Source organism: Macaca nemestrina, chromosome 12, assembly GCF_043159975.1.
Source record: "Macaca nemestrina isolate mMacNem1 chromosome 12, mMacNem.hap1, whole genome shotgun sequence".
NCBI classification, from domain to species: domain Eukaryota; kingdom Metazoa; phylum Chordata; class Mammalia; order Primates; family Cercopithecidae; genus Macaca; species Macaca nemestrina.
In genome coordinates, this window is record NC_092136.1 from 19440363 (window position 1) to 19461102 (window position 20740).

General features: G+C 42.8%; 1 non-coding gene across 1 annotated transcript; it reads right to left on the reverse strand.

Annotated features, from left to right (window-relative positions):
• Positions 1-20152: 20152 nt before the first annotated feature.
• LOC112424913 (U2 spliceosomal RNA) lies at positions 20153-20352 on the reverse strand. Its single transcript, XR_003015879.1, has one exon. It is a non-coding gene; the product is annotated as a U2 spliceosomal RNA (small nuclear RNA).
• Positions 20353-20740: the final 388 nt, after the last annotated feature.

The following is a 20740-nucleotide window of genomic DNA, read 5'->3' on the forward strand; positions in this document are numbered from 1 at the left end:
AAGCAGTAGAGATGGCTGTTTGACAACTCCATGTCGTAGTGTCCTAGGGTTAAGCTGACCCCTACTGCCGTGGGAACCAGCAACAACCCGGGAGCTAGAAGACCAGGCTTTGAAATCCAACTGTGAAACTTACTAGCTGTGCAATTTGGTCACTAACCCTCTGCGACTTAGTGCCTCAATTGTGGGTATCATAAGAACACTGACCCATCAAGGTTGTTAAGGCAGATTAAATGAGAAAAGGTAGGTGATAGTGTGCCACACAGGGAAGGGGCTCCGTCATTACTTATTAAACCGATTCAAACACTAAAAACTCATTTAAGACTGAGCACAGCTCCCTCCCTTAAAATTTTTTTGTCTTTTTTTTATTCTTAAAGCAATGCTTGAACATGATAAAACAAAAACAGAAACAAAAGCCACAACAGCACGAAGTGGGACACAGTGAAAAACAAACCTCTCTCCCATGGGAAATCCTTGTCACCCATTTCCCGTCCCCTGGTGGCAATAAATGTTACCAGGTTCTGATGAATCTTTCCGAAGATATTCTATGGATATACATAAAGGATCTATATGGGTTTTAAACTGTGCCTCTTTTTATACAGCTAACATGCTATGTACACTCTTCTTATACTTTGCATTTTTCCCCCCACTTAATGTAGCTTGGAACTAATTCCATGTAAATTTATATAGAGCTACCTCATTCTTTTTGAGGCTGCATGGTGTTACACTGAATTTATTTACCAGTCCTCTACCTGTGGACATTTAGGTTTTCAATTAGTTTTCTGTGTCAGCTGTAACAAATTGCCATTAACTTAGTGCCTTAAAACAATACAAATCTATGGTCTTACAGTTCTGCAGTTCAAAAGTCTGAAATGAGACTTGCTAGGCTAAAATCAAGTTATCTGCAGGACTATGTTCCCTCCTGGAGACTCTAGGGGAGAATCTGTTTTACTGTGCTTTGCAGCTTCTGGGACACCTGCATTCCTTGGCTTGTGGCCCCTTCCTCTGTCTTCAAAACCAGCAACAGTAGGTTGAGTTTTTCCTCCAACAATCACATCATTCCAACTCTCCTTTTCTGCCTCACTCTCCTACTTTTTTTTTTTTTTAAGCTGGAATCTCACTCTTTTGCCCAGACTGGAGTGCAGTAGTGTGATCTTGACTCACTGCACCTCCATCTCCCAGGTTCAAGCAATTCTGCCTCAGCCTCCTGAGTGGCTGTGATTACAGGTGTGTGCCACCACACCCAGCTAATTTTTGTAATTTTAGTAGTGATGGGGTTTCACTATGTTGGCCAGGCTGGTCTTGAACTCCTGACCTCAGATGATCTGCCCATCTTGGCCTCCCAAAGTGCTGGGATTATAGGCGTGAGCCACCGCACCCAGCCTCTCCCTCTTCCACTTTTAAGAATCGTTGTGGGCCGGGCGCGGTGGCTCATGCCTGTAATCCCAGCACTTTGGGAGGCCGAGGCGGGCGGATCACAAGGTCAGGAGATCAAGACCACGGTGAAACCCCGTCTCTACTAAAAATACAAAAAATGAGCCGGGCGCGGTGGCGGGCGCCTGTAGTCCCAGCTACTCGGGAGGCTGAGGCAGGAGAATGGCGTGAACCCGGGAGGCAGAGCTTTCAGTGAGCCAGGATCGCGCCACTGCACTCCAGCTTGGGCGACAGAGCGAGACTCCGTCTCAAAAAAAAAAAAAAAAAAAAAAAAAAAAAGAATCGTTGTGATTGCATTGGGCTCACCCTGATAACCCAGGATAATTTCCCTATTTTAAAGTCATCTGTTTAGCAATCATAATTCCATCCGCAACTTTAAATCCCTTTCCCATGTAATAGCGTATTCATGGTTTCTGGGGGTTAGGATGTGGACATTTTTGGGGGGCTATTACTGTGTCTACCACAAGATTATTTCTTATCTTTTGCTATTACAACAGAACTGATGAATATCATTATATAAATGTTTCTACCTGTGAGTCTACATGAAAGATAAATTCTTAGAAGTGGACTTATCTGGATAAAAAAAAAAAGTGTTTTATTAAAATGTTTGGTATCCTGAGAGTGACACTGTAAAATATTTTTTTTTGGTAGGTAGGTATTGTCAAATTTTGCTCCAATGAAATGGGATTGTAGCAATTTACACAACTACCACCAACATATAATACCATTTTTTTTGGTTTTAATCAGTAGTCTTTATTTTTATTTTATTTTATTTTTCTTTTTAAAATGTGCTTTAATGGAACTTTATTTTATTTTCTTTATTGTATTTTGTTTTTAATTTTCTTTAAGTTCTGGGGTACATGTGCAGAACGTGTAGGTTTGTTACATAGGTATACATGTGCCATGGTGGTTTGCTGCCCCTATTAACCCGTCATCTAGGTTTTAAGCCCCACATGCATTAGGTATTTGTCCTAATGCTCCTCCTCTCCTTGCCCCCCACCCCCACCTTTATTATTATTATTTTTAGCAGTTTTATGTTAACAGAAAATTGATCAGAAAGTACAGAGAGTTCCCGTATACCTCTCCCTCCCCCCTATAGTTTCCTCAATTATTTGTATCTTTTATTAGTGTGGTACATTTGCTATAATTGATGAACTGATGCTGATACATTGTGATTAACAGAAGTTCATAGCTTACATTAAGGCTATTTCTCAGTGGTGTACGTTCTGTGGGTTTTGACAAATGTATAAAAGACATGTCTCTACAATTATAGTATCATACAGAACAGTTTCACTGTCCTCAAAATCTCCTGTTCCAACTATTTATTCCTCCCTCTCTCCCCACTGCAACCCCTGACAATAACAGATTTTTTTTTTTTTTTTTTGACAGTCTTGCTCTGTCACCAGGCTGGAGTGGCACAATCTTGGCTCACTGCAACCTCCGGCTCCCGGGTTCAAGTGATTCTCCTGCCTCAGCCTCCCAAGTAGCTGGGACTACAGGCATGCGCTACCACGCCCAACTAATTTTTGTATTTTTAGTAGAGACAGGGTTTCACGATGTTGGCCAGGATGGTCTCGATCTCTTGACCTCGTGATCCGCCCGCCTCGGCCTCCCAAAGTGCTGGGATTACAGGTGTGAGCCACCGTGCCCAGCCAATAACAGTTATTTTTACTCTCTTCATACTTTTGCCTTTTCCACAATGTCATATGGTTGGAATTCTACAGAATATAGCTTGAGATAGGCTTCTTTCACTCATCAATATGCATTTAAATTTCCTCCGTCTTTTTGTGGCTTGTTAGCTCATTTCTTTTTAGCACTGAATAATATTCCATTGTCTGGATGACCACAGTTTTTTAATCCAGTAACCTACTGATGTAGGTTGCTAAATCTTAGTTGCTTCCAAGATTTAGCAATGATGAGTATAGCTGCTATGAACATCCCCATGCAGATTTTTGTGTGGACCTAAATTTTCAACTGTGGGGCCAGTTTTTTTTCTCTTCACTTTTCTTTTCCTTTTTTTTTTTTTTTTGAGATGGAGTCTTGCTCTGTCGCCCAGGCTGGAGTGCTGTGGCTCAATCTCAGCTGGCTGCAACCTCTGCCTCCTGGGTTCCAGCAATTCTTGTGCCTCAGCCTCCCAAGTAGCTGGGATTACAGGAGTGCACCACCATGCTCAGCTAATTTTTGTATTTTTAGTAGAGACGGGTTTTCGCCATGTTGGCCAGGCTGGTCTCAAATTCCTGACCTCAAGCGATCTGCCTGCCTTGGCATCCCAAAGTGCTGGGATTACAGGCGGAAGCCACCATGCCCAGACTTTTTTTTCACATTTTTGAACATGCAGTTTTTTAGCAAACTTGTTTTGTTTTGGGCTATCTGATAGATGAAAAATGGTATCTCGTTGTTGTTTTAATAAACATTAATTATGAATGAAGTTGGACGTCTTTTCATATTTTTATTTTTATTTCTAGAAATGGTCTGTTTAGATTTATTTTTCTATTGGTTTGTTTTTTTTTTAGGGATACTTGCAACATTTTTATATAATAAGGAAATTGAAAGTTTGTAAAAATGAAGTCATATTTTTATAATTTTTTTCAGTTTGCTATTTGTCTTTTGTTTTTTTTTCCATGTAGAAATTTGAAACATTTATAAGTCAAATTTATGCATTTTTTTCTTTGAGGTTCCTTGTATTTGTCTTTCCCACTCTGAGATTTTGTAAAACTCACCTGTTTTATCCTAGCATTTTTACAGTTTTACTTTTTACATTTACGTCTTTCATTCATCTGAAAGGAGCTGGTTAAGGTTCCAAATGCCACCTTCTCCCATGGTAACTTATCAAGGAATGTTTCGATATAATTTTCAGAATAGTCCATCTTTCCTCTTACTTGAAATGCCACCTTTATTATGTACAAAATTCTGGTCAGTAATTGCATCTACTCTGGTCTTTTGTGCTGTTTTGCTTACCAAAGTTTTACATTATGTCTTAAAAAATAACAGCTTTATTGGCCAGTGGCTCACGCCTGTAATCCCAGCACTTTGAGAGACCAAGACGGGTGGATCACGAGGTCAACAGATTGAGACCATCCTGGCCAACATGGTGAAACCCCGTCTCTACTAAAAATACAAAATTTAGCTGGACGTGGTGGCATGTGCCTGTAATTCCAGCTGAGGCAGGAGAATCACTTGAACCTAGGAGTTGGAGATTGCAGTAAGCTGAAATCGTGCCACTGCACTCCAGCCTCACAACAGAGCGAGACTCTGTCTCAAAAAAAAAAAAAAAAAAAAAGAAGAAAATGAAAAAGAAAAAAAGAAAAATAACAGCTTTATTGAGATATAATTCACATATTATAAAATTCACCCCTTTAAGGATACGATTCAGTGTTTTTTAGTATATTCACAAAGTTGCATAACTATTACTGCGATCTGATTTCATAACATTTTCATCATCCCACATAAAAACCCAGTACCCATTAGAAGTCACTTCCTGTTCCCTCCACAGCCCCTGGCACCCACGATTCTGCTTTTGGTTTCTACAGATTTGCCTTTTCTGGACATTTGGTAAAAGGAGGATCATACTGCACATGGCTTTTTGTGACTGGCTTCTTTCACTTAGTGTAATATTTTCAGGGCTTATCCATGTGGTAGCATAAGTCAGTACTTCATTCCTTCTTATTGCTACATGATATTCCATTGGATAGATCCTACCATGTTATACCACATTTTGCCTCCTTTCATCAACTGATGGACATCGTGGTTGTTTCCGCTTTTCGGCTGCTGTGACTCATGCTGCTGTTGAACATTAATGTACATTTTTTGTGTGGACCATATGTTTTCAAATCTCTTGGAGAATATCTATCTACACACATATATATATTTATATGTATACATATATACATATAAAATTGCTGGGTCCCATATAATAACTTTTTTTTTTTTTTTTTTTTGAGACAAAGTCTAGCTCTGTTGCCCAGGCCGGAGTGCAGTGGTGCAATCTCGGTTCACTGCAACCTCTACCTCCTGGGTTCAGGCGATTTTCATGCCCCAGCCTGCTGAGTAGCTGGGATTATAGGTGTGCCACCACACCCAGGTAATTTTTGTATTTTTAATAGAGATGGGGTTTCACCATGTTGACCAGGCTGGTCTCGAATTCCTGACCTCAAGTGGTCCGCCTGCCTCGGCCTCCTAAAACACTAGGATTATAGGTGTGAGCCACCACACCTATCCTTTATGTTTAACATTTTGAAGAACCAATGACTGCCAGACTGTTTTCCAAAGTAGTGCATGCACTGTTTTACATTCTCTTTTTCTTTTTTGTTTTCGAGACAAGATCTTGCTCTGTCGCCCAGGCTGGAGTGGTGTGGTCATAGCTCACTGCTTTGAGACTCCCACCTCAGCCTCCTGGGTAGCTGGAACCATAGGCACCTGCCACCATGCCAGGCTAATTTAAAAAAATTTTTTGTAGAGATGTCTTTCGTTATTTTGCCCAAGGTGGTCTCGAACTTCTGGGCTCAAGCTATCTGCCTACTTTATCCTCCCAAAGTGTTGGGATTACAGGCATGAGCCACCATGCCCCTGGCTGTTTCTCTTTTTTCTTTTCTTTTTTTTTTTTTTGAGACAGAGTCTCGCTCTGTTGCCCAGGCTGGGGTGCAGTGGCATGATCATGGCTCACTGCAACCTCCACCTCCCAGGTTCAAGAGATTCTCGTGCCTCAGCCTCTTGAGTAGCTGGGATTACAGGCACACGTCACCATGCCTGGCTAATTTTTGTATTTTTAGTAGAGTCAGGGTTTCACCATGTTGCCCAGGCTGGTCTTGAACCCCTGACCTTAGGTGATCCACCCACTTCAGCGTCCCAAAGCGCTGGGATTACAGGTGTGAGCTACCGTGCCCCTGGCTGTTTTACATTCTTAACAGCAAAGCATGAGGGTTTCGGTTTCTCCATATCCTTCCCAACACTTGGGAATGTTTGCCCCTTTGATTCTAGCCATCCTTGTAGGTGTGAGGTGTGAAGTGGTATCTCATTGTAGTTTTGATTGGTATTTTCTAATGACTAATGATGTGGAGCATCTTTTTCATGTGCTTATTGGCCATTTGTATATCTTACTTGGACAAAAATCTATTCAAACTCTTTGCCCATCTTAAAAGTGGGTTATTTGTCTTTCTATGGCTAAATTATAAGAGTTCTTTTTATATTCTGAATAGTAGTTCCTTATCAGATATAGGACTTGCAAATATTTCTCCCATTTTATGAGTATGTGTTTTCACTTTCTTGATGGTGTCCTTGGATGCACAAAAGTTTTTAACTTTGATGAAATTCAATTTATCTATTTTTTTCTTTTGTTGTTTATGGTTTTGGTATCATATCTAAGAAACTACAGTATGTTTCACTGTTCAGTAGGGAGTCTATCCTCACTGTCTTTCCCTCCCCAGCCCCATACTTTTTTCCCGGCTATTCTTGCATGCTTCTTTTTCCATGTGAACTTTAGAATCAGCCTATCTGGTTCCAAAAGCAATTCTTTTAGTATGTTTTAAAAATTGGAGGCTGGACGCGATGGCTCACGCCTGTAATCCCAGCACTCTGGGAGGCCGAGGCGGGCAGATCACGAGGTCAGGAGATCAAGACCGTCCTGGCTAACATGGTGAAACCCCGTCTCTACTAAAAATACAAAAAAATTAGCCGGGTGTGGTGACAGGTGCCTGTAGTCCCAGCTACTCGGGAGGCTGAGGCAGGAGAATGGCGTGAACCCGGGAGGCAGAGCCTGCAGTGAGCCGAGATCATACCACTGCACTCCAGCCTGGGCAACAGAGCAAGACTCCATCTCAAAAAAAAAAAAAAAAAAAAAGGAATCACTGTAAATACCATGATTTGTGAAACCAACATCTTTACAATAGTACATCTTCCTATTCAAAAGCAGGATATGTCTTTCCATTTATTCAGACTATCAAGTCCCTCAGCAGTGTTCAAAGGCATTCTTCTTCCTCTTCTATTTTTTTTTTTTTTTAGAGACAGGGTCTTGCTCTGTCACCCAGGCTGGAGTGCAGTGTTGCAATCATAGCTCACTGCAGCCTCTAACTCCTGGGCTCAAGCGATCCTCCTGCTAAGACACTCCTCTCATACATTTAGCACATTTTTTTTTTTTGAGATGGAGTCTTGCTCTGTCGCCCAGGCTGTAGTGTAGTGGTGTGATCTTGGCTCACTGCAACCTCCACCTCCTGGGTTAAAGCGATTGATTCTCCTGCCTCAGCCTCCCCAGTAACTGGGATTACAGGTGCCTGCCACCATGCCCTGCTAATTTTCGTATTTTTAGTAGGGACAGGGTTTCACCATGTTGGTCAGGTTGGTCTCGAACTCCTGACCTCAGGTGATCTACCTGCCTCAGCCTCCCAAAGTGCTGGGATTACAAGCGTGAGCCACCGTGCCTGGCATATTTAGCACATTTGTGTTGGTTGTGTTTTGTGTCATCACTCATATGAATGGAAACTTTAAAAATATTTCCTAACTGGCTGGGCACGGTGGCTCAAGCTTGAAATCCCAGCACTTTGGGAGGCCGAGACGGGCGGATCACGAGGTCAGGAGATCGAGACCATCCTAGCTAATACGGTGAAACCCCGTCTCTACTAAAAAATACAAAAAACTAGTGGGGCGAGGTGGCAGGCACCTGTAGTCCCAGCTACTCGGGAGGCTGAGGCAGGAGAATGGCGTAAACCCGGGGGCGGAGCTTGCAGTGAGCTGAGATCCGGCCACTGCACTCCAGCCTGGGCGACAGAGCGAGACTCCGTCTCAAAAAAAAAAAAAAAAAAAAAAAAATTCCTAACTGGTTGATTGCATGTAAGAAAGCTACTAACTTTTGTATATCAGTCATATAAACAGTCATCTTATTTTATTGATAATTGACATCTAATTATTTTATTGTGAATTCCTGAATTACCTTGAGTTAGAGGTTTACAGTCTTATCATCTAAAGATGATAATTTGTCTTTCTCCTTTCTTGTTTTCCTGTATCTTGTTTCTTTCAGTTGTCTAACTGTATAGTATAGGCCAGCACTTCCAGAATAATGTTACGTTTAACATTGTTAGTGGTGTGAATAGAAATCCTCATTTTGCTCTTGACTCTGGGAAATGCTTCCAGCGTTTCCAGATTTGCTGAGCCTTTTTTTCTATGGTACTCTCTTTGTCAGGTTTCATACAGTGTTGTGCTGGCTTCATAAAAAGAATTTGGAAATTTTCCTGCTTTCTCTTTGCTCTGGAACAATTTAAATAGCAGGTAGAATTCACCCATGAAACCATCTGGACCTGACACTTTTTTTGGGTATCGCTCTTTGAAAATATTCTCAATTTATTCTACAGTATTTGGTAGGTTTCTTTTTTGGCGCGTGTGTTTTAAAAATCTCTTCTGGAATTAGTTGTAATATTTTCTACTTCCCTGGAAAATCATCTATTCTATCCAGAGTTTTAACCATTTTTGCCTAGGTGGGTTGAGGTAAATGTTTATGATTCTATTAATTAGATTGGTATGTATGGTTATTTCCCAACTGTCATTTCTTATTTTGTGTATTTGATCTTTAGAAAGCTGCTAGTGACAGGGTGGGAATGGAGTCTTTTGCTGCAGGACAGCCTGTTTCTATGACCAATCTGAGACTGAGGGCTCTGGATCACGAAATCCCCGAATGTCCAGCCAGTTTGGTTTCATTTGCGATGACGGAAGACAAACATTTCTCCTCTACCTGGCTTTAGCTGTGATCGAGTGTTTGCCATGTGCCAAGCTCTTAGCTTTCACTTTCTCGTTTAATTCTCACAGTCCCATGAGATAGGGAGTACTGCATTATCCACAGTTTACCGGCAGGAAACAGAGACCCAAAGAGTTCTAATACTCCTCTGAAGTCACATAGCTAGTAGCTGGCCAGGCTGGGATTAAATACACGGCCCATTCTGCACTTACCTTTACCTCGCCTGGTGTCAGCAATATGGAAACATCCACAGTTGGTGACTTTTTTTTTTTTTTTTTTTAATTCAGATGGAGTTTCGCTCTGTCGCCCAGGCTGGAGTGCAGTGGCATGATCTTGGCTCACTGCAACCTCCACCTCCCCGGTTCAAGCGATTCTCCTTCCTCAGCCTCCCAAGTAGTTGGGACTACAGGCGCGTGCCACCCCGCCCAGCTAATTTTTTTCGTATTTTTAGTAGAGATGGGGTTTTGCCATGTTGGCCAGGCTGTTCTTGAACTCCTGACCTCAGGTGATCTGCCTGCCTTGGCCTCCCAGAATGCTGGGATTACAGGCGTGAGCCACTGTGCTGGGCCCACAGTCAGTGACTTCTAACTCAGGCCCGTGTTTTTCGGATCTATGAGGTGCCTCATAGTGTGACTTCCCCACTCTTTCTTGCACATCTCTTAGATATTGTTTTGAGGCTTGCTCTGTTCCTGACACTGTGCAAGGTACTGGGAAAACAGCTGTGAAGTGGAGACCACGGGCCTTGCTCTTAAACATGGTGTTTATCATCCTGTAGGATGATCATTTAAGAAGCAGAACAATAGCTTTTTTTTTTTTTTTTTTTTTCCGAGGCAGGGTCTCACTCTGTCACCCAGGCTGGAGTGCAGTGGTGCAATCTTCCCTCACTGCACCACGCCCGGCCAATAATGTTTTTAAAAAGCAAACCATCAAGCCAGGCATGCTGGCTTATGCCTGTAATTCCAGCACTTTGGGAGGCCGAGATGGGCAGATTGCTTGAGCTCAGGCGTTTGAGATCAGCCTGGGCAACATGGCAAGACCCCATCTCTACCAAAAATACAAAAATTAGCCTGGTGTGGTGGCACACCCCTGTAGTCACAGTTACTCAGGAGGCTGAGGTAAGAGGATCGCTTGAGCCTGGGAGGTCGAGGCTGCAGTGGGCCGAGACAGCACCACTGCACTCCAGCCTGGGTGACAAAGTGAGATCCTGTCTCAAACAACAACAACTAAAAGCCATGAGATCACAGTGCCTTAAGGTACAGTTTTTGAGAGAGCCCAGAATTAGCTTGAATCACGCACATCTGACTCTTAATTGCTTTATGTCTGGGACATGCCTCTTCATTTCTGCAAGCCTTTGTTCCCACATCTGCAAAATGTGGCTAACACCACACATTTTTTTTTTTCCCACTTGGTAGGGATGCCTCTTAACAATTGATGGTGTCTCCCAAGGATATCTGGCAGTGTTTTTCTCTTTCCTATTGTTGAAGAAAACGGTGGTATGTCCCATTGATGGCCTTAGGTTGGATGACATAAGGTAATAACCACGTGGTTGTTATGAGGATGAAATGAGATAATGTAAGGTGAAAAGCCCTGTGCGAATTCAGGTGAGACAAGCATTGGCTCGGATTCTAGTCTTGAGTCTGTCATCACTACCTGGTTGATGACCTTAAGCAAGTTACCCCCAGTGTGTGGTCCCCAAATTTCCTTCTCTGGCCTTCCTTCTCAGCAAAACAAGAGATTTATTTAATTCATTAATTCAGCAAACACCTACTGAGCACATTTTCTGGGCCAGGCATAGTGGCCCTGGGGGATGTAAGGACGTGAGACAGGGTGGAAGTGGCTTGTTCAGCAGGATGCAGACAGGGGAAAAAGTTCTTCCTGTGAGCCTGCCACAGTTAAGGTAGAGACTGAAAGCTGATGTCAAAGTCTCCTCCAGCTTTAAATTCTGTTATTCTGGGACTAGGAGGCGGGACAGACAGGGCAAGCATGTTTGGGGAGGCCATATGGTATAAGGGTGAATGTAGCGGTCCTGGGGTTGGACAGCCTTGGGCCAGCTCTGTCACTTTTAAGCTGTGTGACCCTAGGCCAATGACTTAACCTTTCTGGTCCTCTGGAGCCTTATTTGTAAAACAGGAGTGACAATAGTCTCCTCTCATAGGGTTGTAGTGAGTGCTGAAAGAGATATAGTATGCATAGTTCTTAGCTTAGTGCCTGGTACATAATAAGCAATGAATGAATGGTAGCTTCCCTGCTTCCTTTCCTTCCTTCCTTCTCTCACCTTTTCTCTCCTTTCTCCTTCCTGTTTTTCCTTTTCTGCCTCTCCCTCCTTCTCCTCCTCCTCCTTCTCTCCGGTTTTACTTACTGTACTTGAGAAGCGAAAACTTTCTGGAGCAGGAATTCCCTGTCCAAACCTTCCCACTTTCTATTTGGAGGTTGGCACAGAAAAACCAACTCTGCTGAATAAATTGGCTTTCCTTGTTGCTGGCCTTTGAAGTGGCTCCCACCCCTGCTAGAAGTTTCTGGTGTTTTCTGCCATGGCTGCCCTGTAGCGAAAGCAGGACGTTCCCTCCACGAGTCAGGGGAGACACTGCCCAAGTCCTAGGCACTTTTCGAGGGCCAAGGAAAACGTTTCAGATCTGAAAAGAGTTATTGGTTCCAAACTATGAAAACTGTAAAAATCAAAAATGTTGAATTAAAAATCTATACGATGTAACATTGTGTTAATTTCATTAATTGTTAAATGTTGTGTTTCTTTATATTTGAAAACAATTTGTAGGTTGGATTTTTCTCAATTTTCCCTGAGTTCCCAAATAGGCACAATAATTACTGAGAAATTATAGCCAATTGTAAATTCAGTGAGTTGTTTGCCAGTTGTAAATTAAATGAGTATGTTTAGCCAAATTCAATAGCAAAATTATAAAAAGCCCTTTCAAAAAATTTACCATTAAAATTGCTAATATGGAATATTTTAAAGTGTTTTATACAATATAAGCCCTCTCTAGGGCTAGGGAAGACGTTAAAATGCCTTGTGCTGTGTTTGGGAGGCCATGAACCCTCTTTTTGATTCTTCTATTTTTTTCTCCCCAGGACAGCTGATTTTTCTAGTCCTTTGTGAGACATCTAATATTTAGAATTTGTAATAGCTTTGGAAAATATTCACAATGTAATAAAAAATTGCAGGATCTGAAGCTATAGATCAGTTTGATCTCAAGTAGTTTAAAAAATTCATACATGCATTTTTAAAAAAAGACTAGAAAGAATTATACTAAAATGTTAACAGGCTTTCTAGGTAGAACAACATGCATAATTATCTTTTATTTTTTATAGTTTTCATAGTTTCAAATTTTCTACAATGAAAATGCATTACAATCAGAAAAACAATTTTTGGTAGTTAAAATTTTTTTTTTCTTACTACAAAAGTAATTTATGCTCATTATAGAAAAATCACAAAATACATATAAGCATAAGGAAGGAAAAGAAACATGCAAATTCCACCCACCCAGAGACAACCACTGGGTCCTTCCAGACCTTTTTATGCATACATAAACATTTATATTTTTATCACAAAATATAAATTCTGTACATAGTAGTGCGTTGAAACCTGCTTCTTTCCTTCATAATGTATATTGAGAAATGCCAACAGCACATTTCTACAACATGATTTTCATGGCAGCATACATACATTACCTTATGAGGATAAACCATAATTTACTGAACCCCTAATTATTAGACATTTATGTTGTTTCCAAAGTTTCTCTTTTACAAATGATGCTGTGATAACAAATACTTTAAAGCACTTAAGAATCCTTTATTTTCACATGGAAATCATAGAACACTACCCAACAGATATTTATTTTTTCTTTTTAAAAAAATTTTTATTTATTTTATATTATTTATTTTTAATTATTTCTATTATTTTTTTAAATGGAGTCTCGTTCTGTTGCCCAGGCTGGAGTGCAGTGGCGTGATCTTGGCTCACTGCAACCTCCACCTCCTGGGTTTAAGCAATTCTTCTGGCTCAGCCCCCTGAGTAGTTGGGATTACAGGCACACACCACCACAACCAGTGAATTTTTGTTTAGTAGAGACAAGGTTTTGCCATGTTGGCCGGGCTGGTCTTAAACTCCTGACCACAAGTGATCTATCCATCTCGGCCTCCGAAAGTGCTGGTATTACGAGTGTGAGCCACCATACTCGGCCCATTTATTTTAGAGACAGGGTTTCACCATTTTGGCCAGGCTGGTCTTGAACTCCTGGGCTCAAGTGATCCTCCTGCCTCAGCCTCCCAAAGTGCTGGGATTATAGGCTTGAGCCACTGCATCCAGCCCAGATATTTATTTTTGAATGATGCTAGGCTCTGAGGATGCAAAGGTTGTTTCAGTTGTTATTCCTGCTTTGCAGGAGTTCCCAGTCCAGGGGGAGATAGTGGCAAGAGTGACAAACTATGCCTAAGAAAGCCAGGAAGGGCTCCTTTGGCAAGTGACATTGAACTGGGGCTTGAAGATCAAGTAAGAGTTCACCAGGAAGACAGGGTAGGGTGACCTGGGAGACTCCACCAGCATGGACAACAGGGCATGAGAAAATGGGAAGGTAATATTTTACCTGGAGCCTGTGGTGTGCTGCGTACGTTTCACGTAGTTTTCTCATCCAATTCTCACATCAGCTCCACAAAGTAACCATTCTTAGTCCCATTTTCTAGTCAAAGAAACTGAGGTTACAGTGCTTGTTTAGCTAGAGCCAGGATTTGGACACAGGTCCCACTTACTTTGAAGCTCAATCTCTTTCTTTATTCCTTTCTTCTCTTTCCCTGATGACAGCAGGTGCAGTTCTATGCTCCCAGGCAAGATAAGAACAAGGTCTAATTCCTTTTCTTCCCATCTGATATTTCCTGGTAGCAAACATTTCCACAATTTTAAGACCTGTGCTACCCACTGCCGTAGAGTAGTGAAGTCCCAGTCTGTTTTGTCTCTTGCAGTAGCCACTCCTTACAGAGCCTGAAAGAGTTGGGGAGCATCCAGCCGCCATCTTGGGCTCTGTCTTGTCATCCATTGAGCAAGTCTGTCTTCTCTTTGTTATGCCTCATTTGTCTTGGCACAAAGACACAGGATTAGGCTCAGAGTGGATGTTTTGGCAAGGGTGAGACACATTCAGTGGAGTGTCGGGGAAAGGATGGGGTTAGGATGGAGGCTGAGGGCCAGAGAGGTAGGCCAGAGACAGATGGGCCATGCTAAGATGTATGTTAGTGACGTTTATTAGGGAAATGACATGGCTAAATGGTTCTTTAGGAAGAAGAGTCAGGCAGCTCTGGAAGGGATGGTTTGGCCTACAGAGAGAAAACAGGTTATGGTCCAAAAATAGCAATGGCTAACATTTTTTGATTGTCAGACACTATTCTAAGCATTTAAACATATTTTAACTCTCTTAATCCTTATGACATAGGTACTATTATTATCCCTGTTTTGCAAGTGAGAAAACTGAAGCACAGAGAGTTTAAGTAACTTGTCCAAGGACACACAGTAAGTGGAAAGGCCAAGACTTAGTCCAAGGCAGCCTATTCATAACTATCAATCTAGTTCAGCTGAATTTTGCAAAACTGAATGAGGAAATGAATGTGTTAGTTCCTTGAAGACAGGGGGCCTGATTAACTACTGTATTCCCATGCAGAGCTCAACTTCTTTTTTTTTTTTTTTTTTTTTTGAGACAGAGTCTCGCTCTGTCGCCCAGGCTGGAGTGCAGCTCAGCTCACTGCAACCTCTGCCTCCCAGGTTCACGCCATTCTCCTACTTCAGCCTCCTGAGTAGCTAGGACTACAGGTGCCCGCCACCACACCTGGCTAATTTTTTGGTATTTTTAGTAGAGACGGGGTTTCACTGTGTTAGCCAGGATGGTCTCGATCTCCTGACTTCGTGATCCTCCCGCTGCGGCCTCCCAAAGTGCTGGGATTACAGGCATGAGCCACCGTGCTCGGCCTGCAGAGCTCAACTTCTGAAGCACCACGCACTGTCAATAGATATTTGATTAATGATTAAATGCGAAGATAATTAGTCTGAACTAAAACAGTGGCAGAGTGGTGGCAGGGAAAAAATGTCCCTGAATTAAAATTGCAGGATTTGATGACAAGAGTGGGGGTAAAGAGGGGAAGGAGAGGATTCTGGGGGAATGACTTGGAAGTTCCCAGGTTGGTGGAGTGGGAGGAGAGTGGTGGTGTTAATGAGACTCAGCCTTCCTGATCAGGGGCTCATCAGAGAGAGCTGAGCTTGGGTCATATTAACTTGAGGGTCCTGTGGGCCTCGGCCCTGGCTCCTCATGTCGGAATCATATAAAGGTTATTCTTCCGATTTTGATAGCAAACCCAACAGGTTTGCAAACTTCTCACATGCCAATTAAGAAACTAATTAAAACCCATCGGTTCTTAAAGACATATGGTTTATTTAAAGCTGATCCAAGATTGATGTTTGGTTAAACAATGTTTTAATAAATCATAGAATGAATTGGCTCTAAGAATACTAGCATGGTGCTCCAATTTACTAGACATTTTCCATGTATTCTTTTTTCCTTTGAAATATGAAAAAAATGAGATAGTGTAGATAAAACTATCTAATGCCTAACTGTCATTTAAAGCTAGTTTCCTTCTTGATCCCCATGGAACCCTGTGGGGTTAGTTATCCCCATTTACAGATGAGGAAACAGGAGTTATTAAGAGAGGTTAAGGGGCTGGGCACGCTGGCTCACACCTGTAATCCCAGCACTTTGGGAGGCTGAGGCGGGTGGATCACCTGAGGTCAGGAGTTCGAGACCAGCCTGACCAACAAGGTGAAACCCTGTCTCGACTAAAAATACAAAAATTAGCTAGGTATGATGGCGGGTGCCTGTAATCCCAGCTACTTGGGAGGCTGAGGCAGGAGAATCACTTGAACCTGGAAGCTGGAGGTTGTAGTGAGTGGAGATTGCGCCATTGCACTCCAGCCTGGGCAACAGAGCGAGACTCTTATCATAAATAAATAAATAAATAAATAAATAAATAAATAAATAAAAAATAAATAATGAGAGGTTAAGGGACTCAAACAAAGTGATTTTGCAAGGAAGTGGAAAAGTCAGGACTCATACCCAGGTCTCCCTACAATTGCTGTATACAAAATCATCCCCAAACGTAGAAGCTTAAAGCAATAAGTATTTATCATTACATCACAGAGTTGATGAAGATCACAGTTTGGGGTGGCCTAGGTGGGACCGCAGTCTCCGGAGGCTTGACTAGGGTGGGAGGTTCCTTTTCTGGGCACACTCACATGTCTTTGGGCAGGAAACTTCAGTTCCTTTGCACGTGGGCTTCTCTCTAGGGCTGCTCAAAACACAGTTTTACCCAGACTGAATGATCTGAGAGAGAAAAAGAGAGCGAAAGAGAGAGGGAGCGAGAGGGAGAAAATGAGAGAATGAGCAAGAGCAGTTAGGCTGAAAATCTTTTTACGACCCATCTTGGAAGTAATATCCCATCGATTTTGCTGTATTTTACTCATTAAATTTTTTAAAAATTTTTTATTATTTTATTTTATTTTATTATTTTTGGAGAAATAGTCTTTCTCTGTCACCCGCTGGTGTGCAGTGGCATGATCACGGCTCATTGCAGCCTCAACCTCCCCAGGCTCAGGTGATCCTCCCACCTCAGCCTCCCAAGTAGCTGGAACTACAGGTGTTCACCACCATACCTGGCCAACTTTTTGTATTTTTTGTAGAGATGGAGGTTCACCTATGTTGTTCAGGTTGGTCTCAACCTAATGAGCTCAAGTAATCTGCCAGACTTGGCCTCCCAAAGTGCTGGTATTACAGGTGTGAGCCACTGTGCCCTATCCTGTATTTTTTTTGTGTGTGTGTAGAGATGGGGTCTTGCCATGTTGCCCAGGCTGGTCTAGAAATCCTGGGTTCAAGCAATCCTCCCGCCTCAGCCTCCCAAAGTGCTTGGATACAGGTGTGTGCCACCACATCCAGCCCCAGCCTGTATTTTATACCTTAGAAGGAAGTCATTATTAGGTCCAGGCCCCACTTAAGGGGAGAGAACTTAACCAGAGTGTGAATGTCAGGGAACAGGGATCACTGGGGACCATCTTAGAGGCTGCCTACCACAGGCACCCTTTCTATCTACCATTCCACTAATTGTCATTTTCATCTTTGCAGCTTCTCCTCATCTCCCATCCTCCAAATAGAAGTATTTTATGAACTTCATAAAGTTGCAACGTGGCCAGTTTGGGGCAATTTATATCTTCTATAGACAACAGCATTGAACTACTTAGCAAACCAGGAAGTGGAAAATGGTTATAAAGGGATCCAATTACTTTCATTGCCAAGGCAGTGTAAAACGCAACATGTAAAAATGGACTTAATTGGTGAAAAATTAATTAGACAATTAAACTTATTTCTGCTTAAATACACTTAGGTGTTAATTGGTAATCTGACTGCAGGTTTATTTTATGTTGGATTTGTTATCTTGACTCTGTCTTTTCAGAAACAATCTCTGTTTAATATGCCATGAACACTCCTGGTCTTGCGGAGAAACAATGTCTAGTTCATTGTCATGTTTCTTCTCCAGATAGGACTGATCGGGGTCAGACTGGCCCAGAGGGCAAAAAAGCATTTGCTTCGAAAGCCCCATCACGAGGAAAATCTTTCTACTGCCGGAGGGGCTCTGGTGGGAAGGCCGAGAGGAGAGGCACAGGATTCCAAGTGGGAACTGCGGACTCGTTAGTGTGCCACTCACTGGCTCTGTGACTGGGCAAGTTACTTCTGCAGTCTGGGTTTCAGTTTCTCTATCTATAAAATGAGCTAGTGGGCATCGATGATGTCTGAATTCACTTCACCCATAAAATTCCATGATTGTCAAGTACAGGGGTTTCCCGACAGGAAGGATAGATTGCAAGGGTTTTCTTTTTCTTGAAAAAAAAATTTCTTAGCCTCATCTGTTTGTTAGAATTTGTTTTAGAGTATTTCATGTGCTGGTTAAACATAGCGAGTTGGATACATTTTAACCTGTGTGCTGTCTTTAAATCCCATTGAAATCATGAGGACAGAGAAAATGGGCAAGGGGTCATTAATGGACCAGAGATGGAATGGTAGGGACAGAAACTGCAGGGTCTACAGAGTGAAGTGCTCACTGGAAGCCAACAAGCTTGCCCTGTGGAATCCCAGAAAGGCCCAGGAACTTTGGGACATCACTGAAGGCAGAGTGAGGAGAGCTAAGTGGAAGTCTGGATGAATGAATGATGATGTTCCCACTCTCTCCAGAGTTGCACTCCCCCTCAGTACCCCCAGGTGGAAGATGGGGAGATTCCTCTCTGGGGAAAGGAAGCAATCCCACAGGAAGGAGTTCCCCAGTGAAAAAGACAACACGCATGGTGGTGCACGCTGGTGGTCCCAGCTACTGGGGAGGCTGAGGCAGGAGGATCGCTTGAGCTCAGCAGTTCAAGGCTGCAGTGAGCTGTGTTAGTGCCTCTGCACTCCTGCCTGGGTGGGAGTGAGACTGATGCAGGACAAGCAAGTCCCCAAATTGGGCCTTAGCCTGGGAGGGTTCTCAGTTTCACCCAGGAAAGAATTCAAGGGCAAGTCAGTGGTGTTAGACAGCAACTGTTTTTTTCTTTTTCTTTTCTTTTTTTTTTTTTTTTTTGAGACAGAGTTTTGCTCTTGTCACTTAGGCTAGAGTGCAATGGTGCGATCTCGGCTCACTGCGACCTCTGCCTCCCAGGTTTAAGTGATTCTCCTGCCTCAGCCTCCCGAGTAGCTGGGATTACAGGCACTCGCCGCCACGCCTGGCTAATTTTTGTAGTTTTGGTAGAGATGGGATTTTGCCATGTTGGCCAGGCTGGTCTTGAACTCCTGACCGCAGGTGATCCGCCTGCCTTGGTCTCCCAAAGTGCTGGGATTACAGGCATGAGCCACCGTGCCCAGCCTAGACAGCAACTTTTATTGACGTGGCCGTGCACAGCAGCAGCAGAGGTACCGCTGCTGGCAGAGCAGTGTGCACAGACTAGCAGCTCAGAGGCAGTACTACACTCATATTTATACCCACTTTTAATTATATACAAATTAAGGGGTGGTTTATGAAGAAATTCTAGAATGACAGTGGTCATTTCAGGGTCAAGATTATTGCCCTGGAAAGGGGTGGTAACATCTGGGTGTTGCCACGGGAACAGTAAACTGACATAGCACCCCTTGTGGGCGTGTCTTATGGAAAGCTGCTTCTGCCCGGGACCTGTTTTAGTTAGTCCTCAATTTGATCTGGTATGGGAGCCCCACCTCCAGAGCCAAGTCCTGCCTCCCAGCTCAAGACCCCAGTGTCTAAAAAAAAAGAAAAATCTCCAGGTGACAAACTGCACCCACTCAGAGCTTCCCATCGGCTTTCAGTCTCTCTCTCTTTTTTGTTGTTGCTCAAGTTAAAACAATGTTTAAACAGACAAATAATAACTGTGTATATGTTTGGGGTACAATGTGAGGTTTTGCCTCCCACTGAATGTGCACACTCAGCCAAGGATCACTAGACACGTGAGGGAAGCCTCTCGACAGGAGGGAGACCACAAAAGATGGACAAAGGAAACGGAAAAGAAAAAGAATCAGAGCAAGGAACGAGAGAAAAAGTCTAACAATTTTTCTCAGAGATGAGAGGATACTCATTCGGGTTTCTGCTCAGATATCACCTCATGAGAAAGACTTCTGGCTACTCTGTCTAAAATAGTATCTCCTCTCACTCCCTTCCCCCTTACTCTGCCTTATTTCAGAAAGAGAGGACAGAGAAACGGAGGGGAGAAAACTATTAAAATAAGTAATAAGAAAACTTTCTCCAGAAGTGCAGAATCTGAATTTCCAGTATGAAAGGGTCCATTGAGCGCCAAGAACAATGAAGGAAAAAAGGTCCCACTCAGGCTTACGTAGCATTGTGAAATTTCAGAACTCCACAGATAAAGAAAAGATCCTAAAAGCTTCCCGAGAGATAAAAAAGAAGATTTTTACAAAGGATCAGCAATCAGAATTGCCTCAGACTGCTCAATAAAAACATCAGAAGCTAGAAGAAAATAGAGTGAGGCATCAAAATCCTGAGGGAAATGATTCCCACCTATAATTTCATATTCTGCTCAATTATCAATTAAGTATTGAAGGGAAACAAAGACATTTTTAGACATGCAGTTTCTCCACTTGATCTTAGCCAAAAGGCCGAGAAGCGATGACATGCAGTTTTTCAAAAGGTGTGCTTCCCACTTTCTAGGAAAAAAAACAAGAAAGAGGGAGACGAGGGACCCAGGGGATCCCAAAACAGGAGAGTGGCAGAGGAAACTTCCAGGATGATGGAAAATGGAAGCAAATCAGCCCAGATGGAAGGAGAAGGGCCTGGCATGGTGGCTCACACCTGTAATCCCAGCACTTTGGGAGGCCAAGGCGGGCAGATCACTTGAGATCAGGAGTTCGAGTCCAGCCTAGCCAACATCGTGAAACCATGTCTCTACCAAAATATAAAAATTAGCCGGTCGTGGTGGCGCATGCCTGTAATCCCAGCTACTTGGGAGGCTGAGGCAGGAGAATCGCTTGAATCTGGGAGGTGGAGGTTCCAGTAAGC